The following is a 14273-nucleotide window of genomic DNA, read 5'->3' as shown; positions in this document are numbered from 1 at the left end:
GCGACACGGGGAGAACGACAGCGCGGGATTCTCATGGGTGCAGAATGAATGGTTGATGGCTGACACGGGCGAGGTGGGCCGAAGGGCCTGGCCCCGCCCTCCGATTTCTGCCTCCAGAACGCTGTCCCACCGGCCGCACAGGTTGAAGGGAAAGCACCTCTGGGCCACGAACTGGGCGCTGCTGACGGACAGGAGGCCGAGATGGAGCTCATCATTGCCGACTCATGTGCTTTCAATTAAAGGGAAACATGAGCCAGCAAAGCACGTGATTAAAAAAAAGTCTCCAGCATTCTTCAGCAATACAAGGTTTCATTTCTCTGCTCTTTGGCTGAGTTCCCCCCCCCCCCCCCTTCCCTCTCAAAGCCAATCCCCTTCCTTTAGTGGGGCAAACATCTGGATCCAAATGCGAAGCCGACCCAGCTCGCCGTCTGCTCTCCTGGTGCGGTGTTTGGCCCAGACGGGAAGGCCGGCAGCAGGGTGAACCAGAAAACTTGAGCAAAGTCACTCTCTCCTCCCCTCCGTAAAGGGCCACCCCTTCCTTCTGGGAGGACTTGCGTGGCGTGTAAGTTGAACCAGGCTGAGAAACTAAATGGATTTTCATGCAGCGTGAGGGCAGGTTGGTTTATGGGGGGGGGAGAAAGCTCCAGCACTTTAATTTGCTTCACCGGTTTCCCCCACAACCTGCAAGGCAGTTCTGCAGTCAAGTTCAGGGTTGCGGTAGGTCTACTTTTCTTCCCGTTTTATCACAAACGCCTGCTTTAACGCAAGATCTCACGGTGGAGATTCCTCTCCCCTCTTGTGCTACGAAACTTTCGGTGTGTTGTATGTATCCAATGTTATATCGTACTGTGATTAGTGGAATTCCTTCTTCGTGGCTGTGAGAAGAGAAACATTCCCTGATTGTTACTGTTCCTGCCTCCCTAATACATGGCAAAGAATACTGAATTGGTCTGGTTCTTCTGAAGATCTGGTTTGCCTTCCTATGTGTGATTTCTGAGCGCAATTTATCATTGATGATTTTTTTTTTGGATGTGAAAAGAGACGTTATTGAATCCTCCCCACTCCCTCCATAAACTGAGAGTGAAGGCGAAGAATTCCATTGAGCAAAAATATTTGGGAAAACCATACGGAGAACCACTTTGGAAAAGTTAATGAGTCACAGCGTAGATGATGATAGCGGGAGACTTGGGTGAGGGGGGGGGGATGCAGTCAAGCTCAGTTGCCAGTCTGTGCACTCACTTCTCCAGTAAGTATCTTCTGCTGGGTTAGGGAGCATTGGATCTCAAAGAGTTGGATCATTTTAAAAGTAAATGGGAGCAGGAGGAGTGTGAGTGTAGATGATCTGCCCTGGGCCTCAATTCTTCTCTGCACCATGCATGTCCTATGATTCCCAGCTTCTAACAACATTTCTCCACCATCCCCATCTCCCCCCCCCCCCCCAAATGATTCGTCATACTCTTGACAAAGGTTTCTGCATACCTCCGTTTTAAATGGTTGGCCTCTCATCTTGTAACTGTGCCCCCTTGTTTGTGACTCTCCCAGAGGGAGAGTTTATTCTTGTCATAGCTGATCCTTTTTTAATCCTAATCTCCTGCCTTTTCCCCATAACCCTTGATTACTTTCCCAACCAAGGATCTCTTTCTGAAATATCTCCAATGAATTTGCCTCAACAGCCATCTTTGGCGAAGAATTCCACATCTACCATGTCAACCCCTCTCTGGTCTGAGATGTTCCAGTAAGATCGCCCCTCGTAGAGTGTTGATCTAATTTCTTTACCAACTCGTAGTTGGACAGTTTCAGAGTTCCTTATACTTTGGAAATAACACTTTTGTCACTTCAAAGTCTTGGGTGTTATGCTGGCATCAGATAAAGGAGGAAGGTTAAAGGAAACTTGCAGCAGGATCTATGACAGATTGAAGGGTGCCAAGCACAAGTTAGGCTAAACAATGCAAGATTAAGCAATCAATGCTACGTTTAATAATGACATACAGATGCTCTCAGCTGGGCTCACTGTGAATGGGCACTCTTGATACAGACGCTATCCAGTCTGGGATTTCAATGCTTTGAAAGATATGCTGGACACAGAATCTGCAGGGAATATCTAATTCCGCCCACCTCATCACTCTGCTCCACAATGCAAAGCATCTCAGGTGGCAACTGCTGTTCTGACTTGATTTACTTTTATTTTACAACAAACTTTATAATGAGGCAAAATCTATCCAAGTTCAGTCTTCTGGCAGGGATGGGTTACCTGTCTTTTTGAGTCTATAACCCTTGCAGATTGTAACTTTTGGAAGCCATGGCAGAGCACGGGCCCTTGTTGGTAGGTTTACCAGAACTGAGGGAGCAGAGAAAGGAATAAAAGGGGATGATTTGGCTTTGCTGGCCACAATGTTACTTGAGAGAAGAGAAGGTTTGGCCTGAAGATGTGAGCAGCCTGGGAGGGAGTATGGCATAGACCAGAGGTTAAACGGAGACTTTAGCATTTCAGCCATGGCCATAAGACCAGAAGCTGTTCGGCCCGTTGAGTCTTCACTGCCACTATAGCATCAGAATCAGAATTTATTGTTATGAAATTCAGTGTTTGTGGCAGCATCATAGAGCAAACAATCATATTCTAACCATCTTACAACATGACGATTAATAAAAAATAATAATTAATTATACTGCACGAAAAGTAAGGCAGGGTCTTTGGTTCATTGATTTTTCAGGAACCTGATGGCAGCGGGGAAGAAGCTGTTTTTGTGCTGCTGAGTGCTCGTCCTTAGGCTCCTGTACCTTTTCCCCGATGGTAGCAAAGCAAAGAGGGCGTGGCTTGGATGGTGGGGGACTTTGAGAATAGGGGCTGCTTTTTTAAGACACTGCCTCATGTAGATGTCCTTGATGGAGTGAAGTCTGGTGCCTGTGATGCCATGGCTGAGTTAACAACCCTCTGGAGTTTATTCTTGTCGTAGCTGATAGACTGTCCTTTTTATATCCTATTCTCCTGCCTTTTCCCCATAACCCTTGATTACTTTCCCAACCAAAGATCTCTTTCTGAAATATCTCCAATGAATTTGCCTCAACAGCCATCCTTGGCAATGAATTCCAGATTCACCACCCTCTGGGTAAAGAAATTCCTCAATCTCTGTTTTTGTATTCTGAGGCTGTGCTGCCACGGATCTGTGTTAGTATTAATCCTTAGTTTAATGTTAAAACTATATTTTATCTCGATAAGGTTTAATCCGATAGGTTTGGGTGGACAGGGCTCATTTACATTGTGCAGACATGCTGGTTATGGTTCTGGTTCTTTGCAGCTGTTAACTGGGTTCAGCATAAAGACAATGCATTTGCATTTTAAACGCCATTGACTACAAAAGACAGAATGGCTGCTGATGCCGGTTGAAGCCAAGAGGTGAAAGGATTTATGATGGTTCTTGAGATACTGAAAAAAGTGTTATCTCAGAAGCACCTGAGTAAATGCACAGCCATTTTGTGTCCATGTGGGAAGACATCACGGAGGTATAACTTAGATGCTTTTAACACATCAGTGTGAAAAGACATTATGAACTTCAAAGACAGAAATGATGTCACATACTATGGTGACATGAGAGATTTTCCAGAAATATGTTATTGAAATATAAGACAAAGAGGTCATTTTAACTTAGTGGTTTTAAAACTGCCTCCCTAAACACACATTCCACCTTCAGCAATCCCTATGCCTTAAGTGCTCTGTGATTGGTAAGGGATTGCAGAAGGTGGTATGTGAGGGGGAACAGAAGGTTGAGAACCACTGCTCTAGACCCAATTATGTCTGAAATATTTTGTTTGAGAAAAATTGTCATAGACCCATTTCCTTTGGAGTTATGATGAGTCATTTAGGTACAATTAAAACAGTGGTTTTCAAACTTTCCCTTTCCACCCACATACCACCTTAAGCAATCCCTTACTAATCAAAGAGCACCTATGGCATAGGGAATACTTAAAGTGGAATGTGAGTTTAAGGGGGTAGTTTGAAAACCATTGGCTTAAGAGAATTTACTGTCCTGTTGAGTGAAAGCAGCAATATTTCCTGCTGAGGGGAAAAAAGCTGCCTATGTTACTCTTGAAAAGGTTGGGGGTGGGGTGGGGTGGGGTGGGGTGGGGGGGGGGGGGGGGAGGGAGAGACACAGAATAAGTGACCTTGAAATAAGTCATTTCTGACTGCTTTTTTGAAAATAAAGAGTTCAGCCTCATCATGGAAGAAAACTGAAAACAGGAGACAGAAAACTTGACCTCCTGGAAAGACAGGTCTTGTATTATCCTATGCACAGGAGGTACAACATAAGTAGCTTTTAAATAAGTAAGACCACTTCTCATTTGTACCCAAAAAATGGTTACTCCAGTTTGAAGAATATCTCTGAAAGACAGCTCATCAAGACTTGTGAGTTTAAAGAAATCTGAAGATGTGATGTTTAAAAGTGCTTTATTTCTGAACTGAAAATTTAAGACCTTCAAGCAAGACCAAAATGATGCTGAAGTTTTTAAATGGACTTGCCCACCCACATACCACCTTAAGCAATCCCTTAATAAGACCACTTATGACATAGGGATTGCTTGATATGGAATGTGAGTTTAGGGGGGCAGTTTGAAAACCGTTGATATAGAGCAAAGGCAACAATTAGGAGTCTGATAATGGCAGGGAAGAAACTGTCCTTGTTAACATTATACCCTGCACTTTATGTGACACTACATCCTACACTCGTTTCATTGTAATGCTTTTGTGTTTCCTCTTGAACTACCTGCTGTACTGACCACAGGTTGACTTGCCTAGATAGCATGCAAAACAGAGCTTTTCACTGTTTCCCAGTATATGTGACAATAAACAATTCAATTAAATAATAAAAGACCTCTTTGAAACTATATGAAGAAGTTATGGAGCTTCTGATGTCCTGAGCAACATTCTCGTTCATAAAGTTTCAACCAGCTCCATTTGATTTTACCATAACCATAGAAAATTACAGCACAAAACGTGGGTCCTTCTAGTCTGTGCCAAACTATTATTTTGCCTAGTCTCACTGACCTACACCCGGACTATATCCCTCAATGCCCCTCTCCTCTACGTAACAGTACATTTTTTTTAAATGGCAAAATTGAGCCTGTATTCAGCACTTCATCTAGAAGCTCGGTCAATATTCCCTCCACTCTGTGTTAAGAAGTTCTCCCCAAATGTTCTCTTTAATCTTTTTCTCTTTCACACTTAACCTATGTCTTCTTATTTTTATCTCTCCTAATCTCAGTGGAAAAAGCCTGCTTGCATTTTCTCTATGTGTACTCCTCATAATTTTATATACCTCCATCAAATCTCCATCATTCTTCGACATACCAGGAAATAAAGTCCTAAGCTGTTGAACCTTTCCCTGTTGCTCAGTTCAAGTTCCAGCACTCTTCTTCTCCGCATTCTTTCAGTTATACTAATATCTTTCCTGTAGTTAGGTGACCAAAACTGTGCACAATACTCCAAATTTGGCCTCTCTTGTGTCTTATATAACTTTACCATAACATTCCAACTCAATATTTTGGTGTATGAAGGGCAATGTACCAAGAGTTCTCTTTATGACCCTATCTACCTGAATGGTGATCATAGGTATCGGATGTGAATCTCTGATTTGTTAAATCCTGGGGATGCTAGAATAGTAAATTCTATGACAGTCTCACCCCCTTCACCATTGGGAGAATGATCTGTTGCTAAGCTGTTCAAAGTCTAGCCTGGTTACACTTACCTGAAAGTGGTGAAATTAAGGTTAACAGCTATGTGTGATGTGTTTTTGAAGGCATATGGAGTGTGCAGTTATAGATATATCAATGAGCAAAACTAGTTGTACCTGTTTGTTTTTGAAATGCTGTATCTTGTGGGTGTGCTCAGGTGAGTGGGTTTAATGTGCCCATATCAACCGGAAACAACTTTTAAAACCTGCAAATAATCAATCAGTTATCAGGCTAAAGTGGTAATTGCACAATGAATTGGTTAATGATTTTAAACATGTAAGAAAACAAAGAAAGATCTTTCTCCCATCACAGATATTTGAGCTTTCAGGGTGTTGCAATGCTTTATAAATGAGTCCTAATCGCTCGAAAAAAAACTCAAAGTCTGACAGTGCACCAGTAACTGTACAAAATAGTTGCTGAACACAGCACAATGGGGGAAAGGGTAAACACAGTGTGTCCCACAATAAATCAACCCAAAATTAGTACTGCCTAATAATAAATCATAGGCATAAAAAAATAATCAAGCCTATGCTCCCTTATTATTCATAAATGCATGCATGTCAAGTTGACTTCAGTTTGGTTTGGTGAAAATTTAACCCACTTTGGCTGGTTACTACATTCAGGTGCTTTGCAGGAGAGGGATTTGCTCAGACTGACATTCAGATTTTGGAGCTCAACACAAGTTACACTCCTTTACACTCTGTTGCACTGGTATGTCACGCCAGTCTGTCACACACCATGCTGCAGATGTGAAACAAACACAAAATGTTGAAAACACCCAGCAGGTCGGTCAACATCTGTGAAGAGTGTGAGGTCTGCTTTGTTCATGAATGAGTGAGACAAACACCAGACTGAGTCGTAATCAGGGTTCTTTGTTCTTTATTACCGGATTGTAACACTTGCAACTAACCATGTTAGTCGGAGAATGCATTCTGCCGTTATCAGCAAAATGGTGATTTTTTATACCCTTGGATACATGCTTAGAACATCATCATATCATTACTTGTCCAATGACTAAAACTGTTGCTATCCTTTCCCTGCTAGCTTCCTGCCTCTCAATCCATCAATGTCTCTCTTATCTTGTAAGTACAAGGATGCATTCACATCTTGTTACAGCCCTGTACAGGGTAACTCCTTACACATTCCCATCTCATGATGTTTTACCTTACAATCCCTCCTTTGTCCTCTTTAGAGGACAATCTCGCCCTGACTATGCTACCACCGCGTTACATTAGTTCGCCTATTATTGCCAAGCTCTATACGGGTTCTGTTCACAGGGTAGTTCGGCTGGTGGGCGAGGGCTCCCCCAACCCTCCTTTGCGTACACCCCCCATCCGTCACCCCGATCCCATTGCCCGTTTACAAGTTTCATCCCATTTGCCCCCAAGCAAAAAACTAGCTAACCCCCCGTACATTAGTAAATTCCCAAGTTAACATATGGTCTACAATCTAATTCATAATACTTGTTCTACAATCTGATTAATAATGTTTGTGTTACAATCAATGTTATAATATTTGTTCTACAATCAAGGTTATAATATTTAGGTTACAAGCAAGGTTAAAATTATATGTGTAACAATCTAATTCACAATCCCTCCTTCCCATCACATTCCCCTTCCGACTCCAGATCGATCTCAGTAACTTTCTCCGCCTCCTGTAATGTGAGATAGTTTTGCTCCACAGCTTGCACAGCTTGATATTTCGGAGGCAGTTCATCACGGTCAGCAAAGGCTCTCTCTATGGTCCTCGTGACCAGCGTTCGAATGCATGGAATACAACAACAGCCACAAGTGATAAAAATTGATACAGAAATGAACAAACCCAGCAAAAGTTGTCCTAACAATGTGCTCCATCTCCCAAACACTCCCTGTAACCAGGATAAAACAGGATTGGAGACTCCAGACTGGGCTTTTAATTCTTTCGCCAATGCCCTAAGTTTCGTTAACCCCTTAGTGAGTGATCCATCTGGCCCTGTGTTATTAGAGATAGAAGTGCAGCATAGATCTCCAAACATAGCACACACTCCACCTTTCTCTGCCAGGACCATATCAATCGCTATCCTATTCTGAAGTGTCATAAGGGAAGTTTCTGACAGTTGTTGATGTATTGCCTCAACAACGTCCCTGGTCAAATTTGCAAGGCGCTGGACATTATAGTGAATAAGGTTGATCCTATTAACATTCTTATTTACAGTGATGGGAAAAATTGCACTAAAAACAGGAAAACTTTCAAACCCAGCTGCAATCTCATCGGCTAATTTAAATTCGTCCGGAATATTCCGGGCTTGGCCAATGGCATCAATCCATACCCCATCAGGGTTCCTTCCTCCCGGCCCCAAGAGTCCAACACTCCTCCTTTTCTCCACAGCCAACTCTCTGTGTGGCGCAATTCTAGGGAATCCTCGTCTCCCTCCTGCCTTTTGACAATCAGCACTGGCGCATTAAGGGTTACTAGAGCACACCGACCATCCCAGTTAGCGGGGAGCCAGTTGTACAGCACTCTTCCTCCACAAAACCACCAAATATCCGCCCTAGCCTGGGTCAAGCGGGTTGCACTACTGCTATGTGAGAGATCAACATGAGTCCTGCACGAGTCGCTGGGCAGCCAACCCACATGGAAAACGTGCGCTGCTGTGTTGTTGTTGGCAAAACAAGTAACATTAGTTATGCCTGTGGATCTAAAGACAGGGGGAGCTACATTAGCCGGAGCTATGGGAAACGTCTGTTCCCATATCAGACACCTATTCAGTGGGTTGGATTCTGACATTAGGTTCAAGGCGCAGTCCATAGCATCTGTCTCCTCAAAAATTGATCTGCTCATCCGTAATAATGGCCTTCCTCGGGCACAGACCCAGCAGTTCCCATACCCTGCTTGGTCCGCATATTTACCCATCTGATCTATCCAGGAGTTTGACTCATCAATACCTGTCTCAATTGCTATCTTCTCTCCCCTGGACATCTTCGTACTGTCGAATTTTCTCACTTCCCCCTCTTTCGAAGTGGGTTTAATTATGTCCTTTGTGTATGTTTGTAAGTCGAACCTCACCACTCCCCAAGGATCTTTTCCATTAATAGACACTCCAATCATTAGATAGAAGAGGTCTCCGACACCATGTTCTCTCCCTGTGCCTCCCTCGCATGTCTTGTACTGTAGTAGGTTTTCGATACCCTAGTATCATTTCTCTATGTGCCTCAGACATGGCCGTACCGTTTTTACCCACGAGTCTTCCTAGGAAAGTTACCACCCTCCTTCCGACCTGACATTTCGACCTTTTTACTTTAAATCCAGCCTCGCCTAACCCCTTGAGTAAAACTGCTGTCCCTGTCAGGCACTCATGTGGCGTTTTCCCTGCTAATAGTAGGTCGTCTACATACTGAATCAGTGTAACATCTTCCGGGAGTTTTAATTTCATTAGGATTTCGCTAAGGGCCTGATTGAACAGTCCTGGACTGTCCTTATAACCCTGAGGTAATCTAGTGTATGTGTACCGATGTGCTTGGTAAGTGAAAGTGAACCAGTCTTGGCATTCCTCAGCTAATTTCAAGCAGAAGAATGCGTTTGCCAGATCAATGACAGTATAGTATTCGTGCTCCGGACTCAGAGCCCTAAGTGCTACATATGGGTCTGGGACTGGTCTCCCGATGGTCTTGGTAGCCAAGTTAATCTCCCGGAGGTCGTGTACCATCCTCCAGTCTTTTCTACCCGGTTTGGGAACAGGCATGATGGGCGTGTTCCACATACTGTCAGGTGCCGCCCTTAAAACCCCTGACTCCATTAACCCTTCTATCGTTCCTTTAATACCCTCCTCCTGACTGGGCGACAAGCGGTATTGTTTTCTCCATATTGGTTTCTGCCCGGGGTTGGCCAATTCTAGAAATACCTCTCCTTTTATTACTCCCACATCATAGGGCCCCGTTGTCCATATATGTGGACTCAGATTAGAAAGATATTTGTCTGAGTCTCTGTGATCAATATTTTCTCCTTCTATGGCTCGGTCTCTTTCTACTTTCTCATTCACTACCTGGTCCCATGCTTCAATATTCAGTCTGACAAATTTTCCTCCCTCCGAGGTGGAATATCCCGGGATTTCTGTCTGCCTGTATTCACACCCTATCGCTTCCTTTACCATCGGACCCAGCTGTCGAGCGTGATGATCTTTGGCAATACCCAAGGTCACATGAGGCACACTTTCTACTCCTAAGCAGAACCACTCCATTTGTTCTTCTGTCATGACAACCATAGCAGCTATTCCCTCCTTACCTACAAAGATAAATGGACAATGTATCGTTTCTGTCTTCCCTTCTTTTAGAGAGTCCCACCTCTCCTCATATTCCTGGTCCGGGTGGATGGTGTAGTTTAATGTAACATGCATAGGATCTAGTGGATAATGGTAATCCCCATACCGAGGAATACTGGCCCTCCACTCAAAAAACTGTTTAATCAGCCCTGGGCCTGGTTCATCATACAGTAGCCGACTCCAGAAAATACTAACCTCCACAGAGTCTTCTGAAGCGTTAGATGGGGTCATTACTATAAACTGTCCTCCCCTTCTTATTGTATCCCCTGGGTATGTTAACCGAAGGCCCTTCTCAGAACATTGTATGGTTATTCCTAGTTTGGTAAGAATGTCCCATGCTAATAAATTAATGGGGCAACTTGGCACAACCAGGACAGGCGTTTTAACCCTTTGTCGTCCAAATGTCATGTCGATGTTATCTGTATAGGGCTGTGTTTCCCTTATCCCGGAGAATCCTATTGTAGATAATGTTTTGCCCGAAAATGTGCTCCCTGGGGGTTTTTTAATCACTGTCGTAACTGCTGCCCCTGTGTCAACCATAAATTCAATTTTTTCTCCATTTACCGTCCCCCAAACTTTTGGTGGCTCCCAGGGAGGCGTGATTTTTGATTCTCCAGGGCACCTTCAATAATCAAATTCAGCACCTTCCTCAATATAGTCATTACACTGAGGTGCCTGGACTTGTTGATCACTCTGCCACCCCCCGATTCTCTGGGGCCCATCAATGTGTCCACCCCTACCCCTTGCTTGTCCTCTTAAGTTTCCTCCTCTTCCCTGATAGCCTCTAATAGAGGGTAATCTTTTTCCCCTTGCTCTCCCAGCCTCCGGACAGTTCCGCTGGTAGTGTCCAGGATTTTGGCAGTACCAGCATACTGCATGTTCCCCTCTATACATTGTACCTAGCTGTCTTTCCCAACCATTTCTTACTTGGGGTCCCGGATTTATCACTGGCCCCATGACCTGTGGGACTATCTGTTGGGCCGCTAATTTAACCCCTATATGTTCTATGGCTCTCACCAATTTATCGGTTGTCTTGTCCACCTCCTTCGTTATCTTTTCCACTTCCTTCAATACACCTACCATTAATTCTTTTTGATCCTCACTGATCTGCCCCAGCACATTAATATCTCTGTTTAAGTTTTTAATGTTATCCTGAACCTTTTTCATGTTCCATTTCTGTATCTCTAACTCCTTTTCTATTTTCTTGGACTCCAGAAGGGTCTCCACATCTATTACTCCCCCTTCTATTTTTATTAAAGGGGCCTGTACCTCGTCTGATGTGTCCCTATTCCCGAGGTTCTTGTCACACCCCAGTGTCTCAATATCTGGATATAAGGGACGTGACTCCAGGATCCCATCTGGGGTGCCAGGGGCACCTTTTGACTCCACATATGTATAGGGCGGGGGTCTACAAGCTATTTCTACAGGGGCAGTAACAGGTGGGTTACCAGGGAGACCAAATTCTTCAAATAGAGCTAGGACATTGCGGTACTGAATCTCCTTGTCTCTCACCCTCTTTTTTGCTGACTCGCGATTAAAGATTTTGTTTTCTGTGTCCCGTTTTGTTTCTTCCAGCTTGCCTAAGACTCTACGTTTTAAAATTTTGTTTCCCTCACCTGTCAGGAACATCTCAGTGCCCCCGGGTAACCAACCCCTCTTCCTCCAGCGGTCTACACATTTTCGGAGCATTTTTTGTTTTTCCAATGCCGCATTACTGGTATTTCGCTCCTCTATTTCCTGATTAATTTCCTTAATAACTTGGTCAAAAGTCTTAGCAGGCAACTGTACAGCCATAGCTGCGGGACCACTTTCTAATGCCTGTTTTAATTTAGGTTTTTGTCCGTTTAGGGGATCTATGTCAACGAAAATTGCTTTTAAAAATGTCTCCTTGCAAGCTGGATGACTAATATCTTTTAAAGGAACAGTCTCTAAGTCTTGTCCTCCAATTGACTTCAGACTGTCCTGTATACTCTGATTGCTCGTTTTCCACTCTCTGTTTTCCCAAAGGGGTCTGAAAGTTAAATTACAACTAGAAAACCAAATATTTGGGCTATACTTTTGTCCTGTTTCCCTGTACCAATCTATGAATTTACGTAACTTTATCTCCTTGGTGATGTTGGGAATACCCTCATTTAACTTATCAAAAGTATTTCGAATAAACCGGGTGTCTCTTAGGAGTTTATCAACTTTTTCATTAATACCTCCTACCTGATCCGGACACAGCTGTCGCAGCCTTCTGTCGTCGTTCTTGTTCACCAGGCAGGCGTCCCTGAGTACTTTTTTTTTGTTGTCTCAAGGTCTCTAGTGTCTGCTGTGGTATTCCACCACGGCGAATTGGGGAAATAAATTCTTAACTTCTCAAGTGTACAGACATTATCATACCTACCGGACATTTATAAGTCAGTCTCTCAGATACAATTGAGGCCAATAAGCCTGAACCTTTGTTTTCTTTCAAAGCCCAACCTTCACGTGGGAGATTTCTCCTCTTAATAACCAGTTTAGGGCAGAAAACTCAGGTCCTCAATTGTTTATAGACCACCTTCTCACTCTATTGGACTTTGCAACGACACAATAAAGACTTTTAAACTCTAGTAGTTTCTTGCGAAGCACTTAATAAATGTCATTCAAACACCTTAAGGACTTTTGTCTTGTCTGTAATCACTTACGTGTTACAATCCTGGCATGCGACCTTCAATTGTGGTCGTCTAATTTGTCCGATCTCCAGTTCTTACTGACAATCATAAAGATTTTAAAAAAAAGAGAATTTTGTTAAAACAGGCTTCTCTGGACCTTTTTATCAGCCGGCTGAGATGATTGTCAGAAAAAACAGAAACCGTCGTCCAGTGTTCACTCACCCATCACGTCGGGGTCACCAAATTGTTAGGTCTGCTTTGTTCATGATTGAGTGAGACAAACACCAGACTGAGTCGAAATCAGGGTTCTTTGTTCTTTATTACCGGATTGTAACACTTGCATGTTAGTCGGAGAATGCATTCTGCCGTTATCAGCAAAATGGTGATTTTTTATACCCTTGGATACATGCTTAGAACATCATCATATCATTACTTGTCCAATGACTAAAACTGTTGCTATCCTTTCCCTGCTAGCTTCCTGCCTCTCAATCCATCAATGTCTCTCTTATCTTGTAAGTACAAGGATGCATTCGCATCTTGTTACAGCCCTGTACAGGGTAACTCCTTACACATTCCCATCTCATGATGTTTTACCTTACAAGAGGAAAATGGAATAAATGCATTTGAGACCCTTTGTCAGATTCCAACTCTTCCTCCGGCACATCTGAAATTATATTTCACCTACTTTGCACTGACTACCCCTGACCTCCAGTTGCCTGTGCTGAATCTAATTCCAAACCTCAAACTACATAATTGAAGTGAACCTTCAGGTGCTGGAGTCTAGCAAGATGAGGTGGGGGTGGGGGTTTCACACCTCTGAGTCAGAAGATTCTAGCCTCCATTTGCAGCATACCCCAGCACAGTTCACGAGAGTCCACTGTTGCTTCTCCAATTGAGTGGTTATAAAAGGTCCTTTAGGACCATTGTAAAGAAGGAGTTGTGAAGAAGACCACAGAGCCCACCTCACTGACAAAAGGCAAAGGAGGAAAAACCCAACCCCAACCCACCAATTTTCCCCTGCAACCGTGTCTGCCTGTCCCGCATCGGACTTGTCAGCCACAAACGAGCCTGCAGCTGACGTGGACTTTTTACCCCCTCCATAAATCTTCGTCCGCGAAGCCAAGCCAAAGAAGAAAGAAGGATTGACAAAGCTGTCCTGATGATCCTCTAATCAAAGCCACTAAAATCTGATCATTAACTCACAGCTATCCATGGGATCTTGCTGTGTCCACAATTAACATGTTTCTCACATGATATCAGTGGCTATATTCCAAAGTCCTTTGTGATGAGGTTACAGCTTCTTTCTAAATCCTATGTTTTTTCATGTGTTTCTTATTTTATTGTAAACACAAGCTAGCTATGGATCGACATCTGTTACTGGACCCTCCTCTCCTGTGGAAAAGTCTCTCCACTTTACTAGTATCTCCGCAAAGTGGGCCAAATAATTGAACTTTGACAAACGGGCAGCGAAACAAATAGAGATTCTGACCCATGGAATCAAGATAGAACATTTAATGTTCAGGGTTTCCCCGAGTACTTGCATTGACAGCAGAGGAACCAATTTATGACTTAAATCATAAATACACATGGATTAAAATCATCAATGTCCAGATCAA

General features: G+C 43.4%; 1 protein-coding gene across 4 annotated transcripts in view; it reads left to right on the top strand.

Moving 5' to 3' along the window:
* The first annotated feature begins 215 nt into the window (after positions 1-215).
* LOC138738357 (serine/threonine-protein kinase Nek6-like) overlaps positions 216-14273 on the top strand; it is a 157890-nt gene continuing 143832 nt past the window's right edge. For 2 of the 4 annotated variants that reach the window (XM_069888432.1, XM_069888393.1), the window contains exon 1: positions 569-717. The gene's annotated coding sequence lies outside the window, so the exon portion shown is untranslated. The other 2 variants (XM_069888420.1, XM_069888411.1) reach the window with 2 other exon arrangements.

This window comes from Narcine bancroftii, chromosome 1 (assembly GCF_036971445.1).
Source record: "Narcine bancroftii isolate sNarBan1 chromosome 1, sNarBan1.hap1, whole genome shotgun sequence".
Taxonomy (NCBI): domain Eukaryota; kingdom Metazoa; phylum Chordata; class Chondrichthyes; order Torpediniformes; family Narcinidae; genus Narcine; species Narcine bancroftii.
The sequence above is the reverse complement of the archived record's forward strand: the minus strand, read 5'-3'. Positions and strand labels throughout refer to the sequence as shown.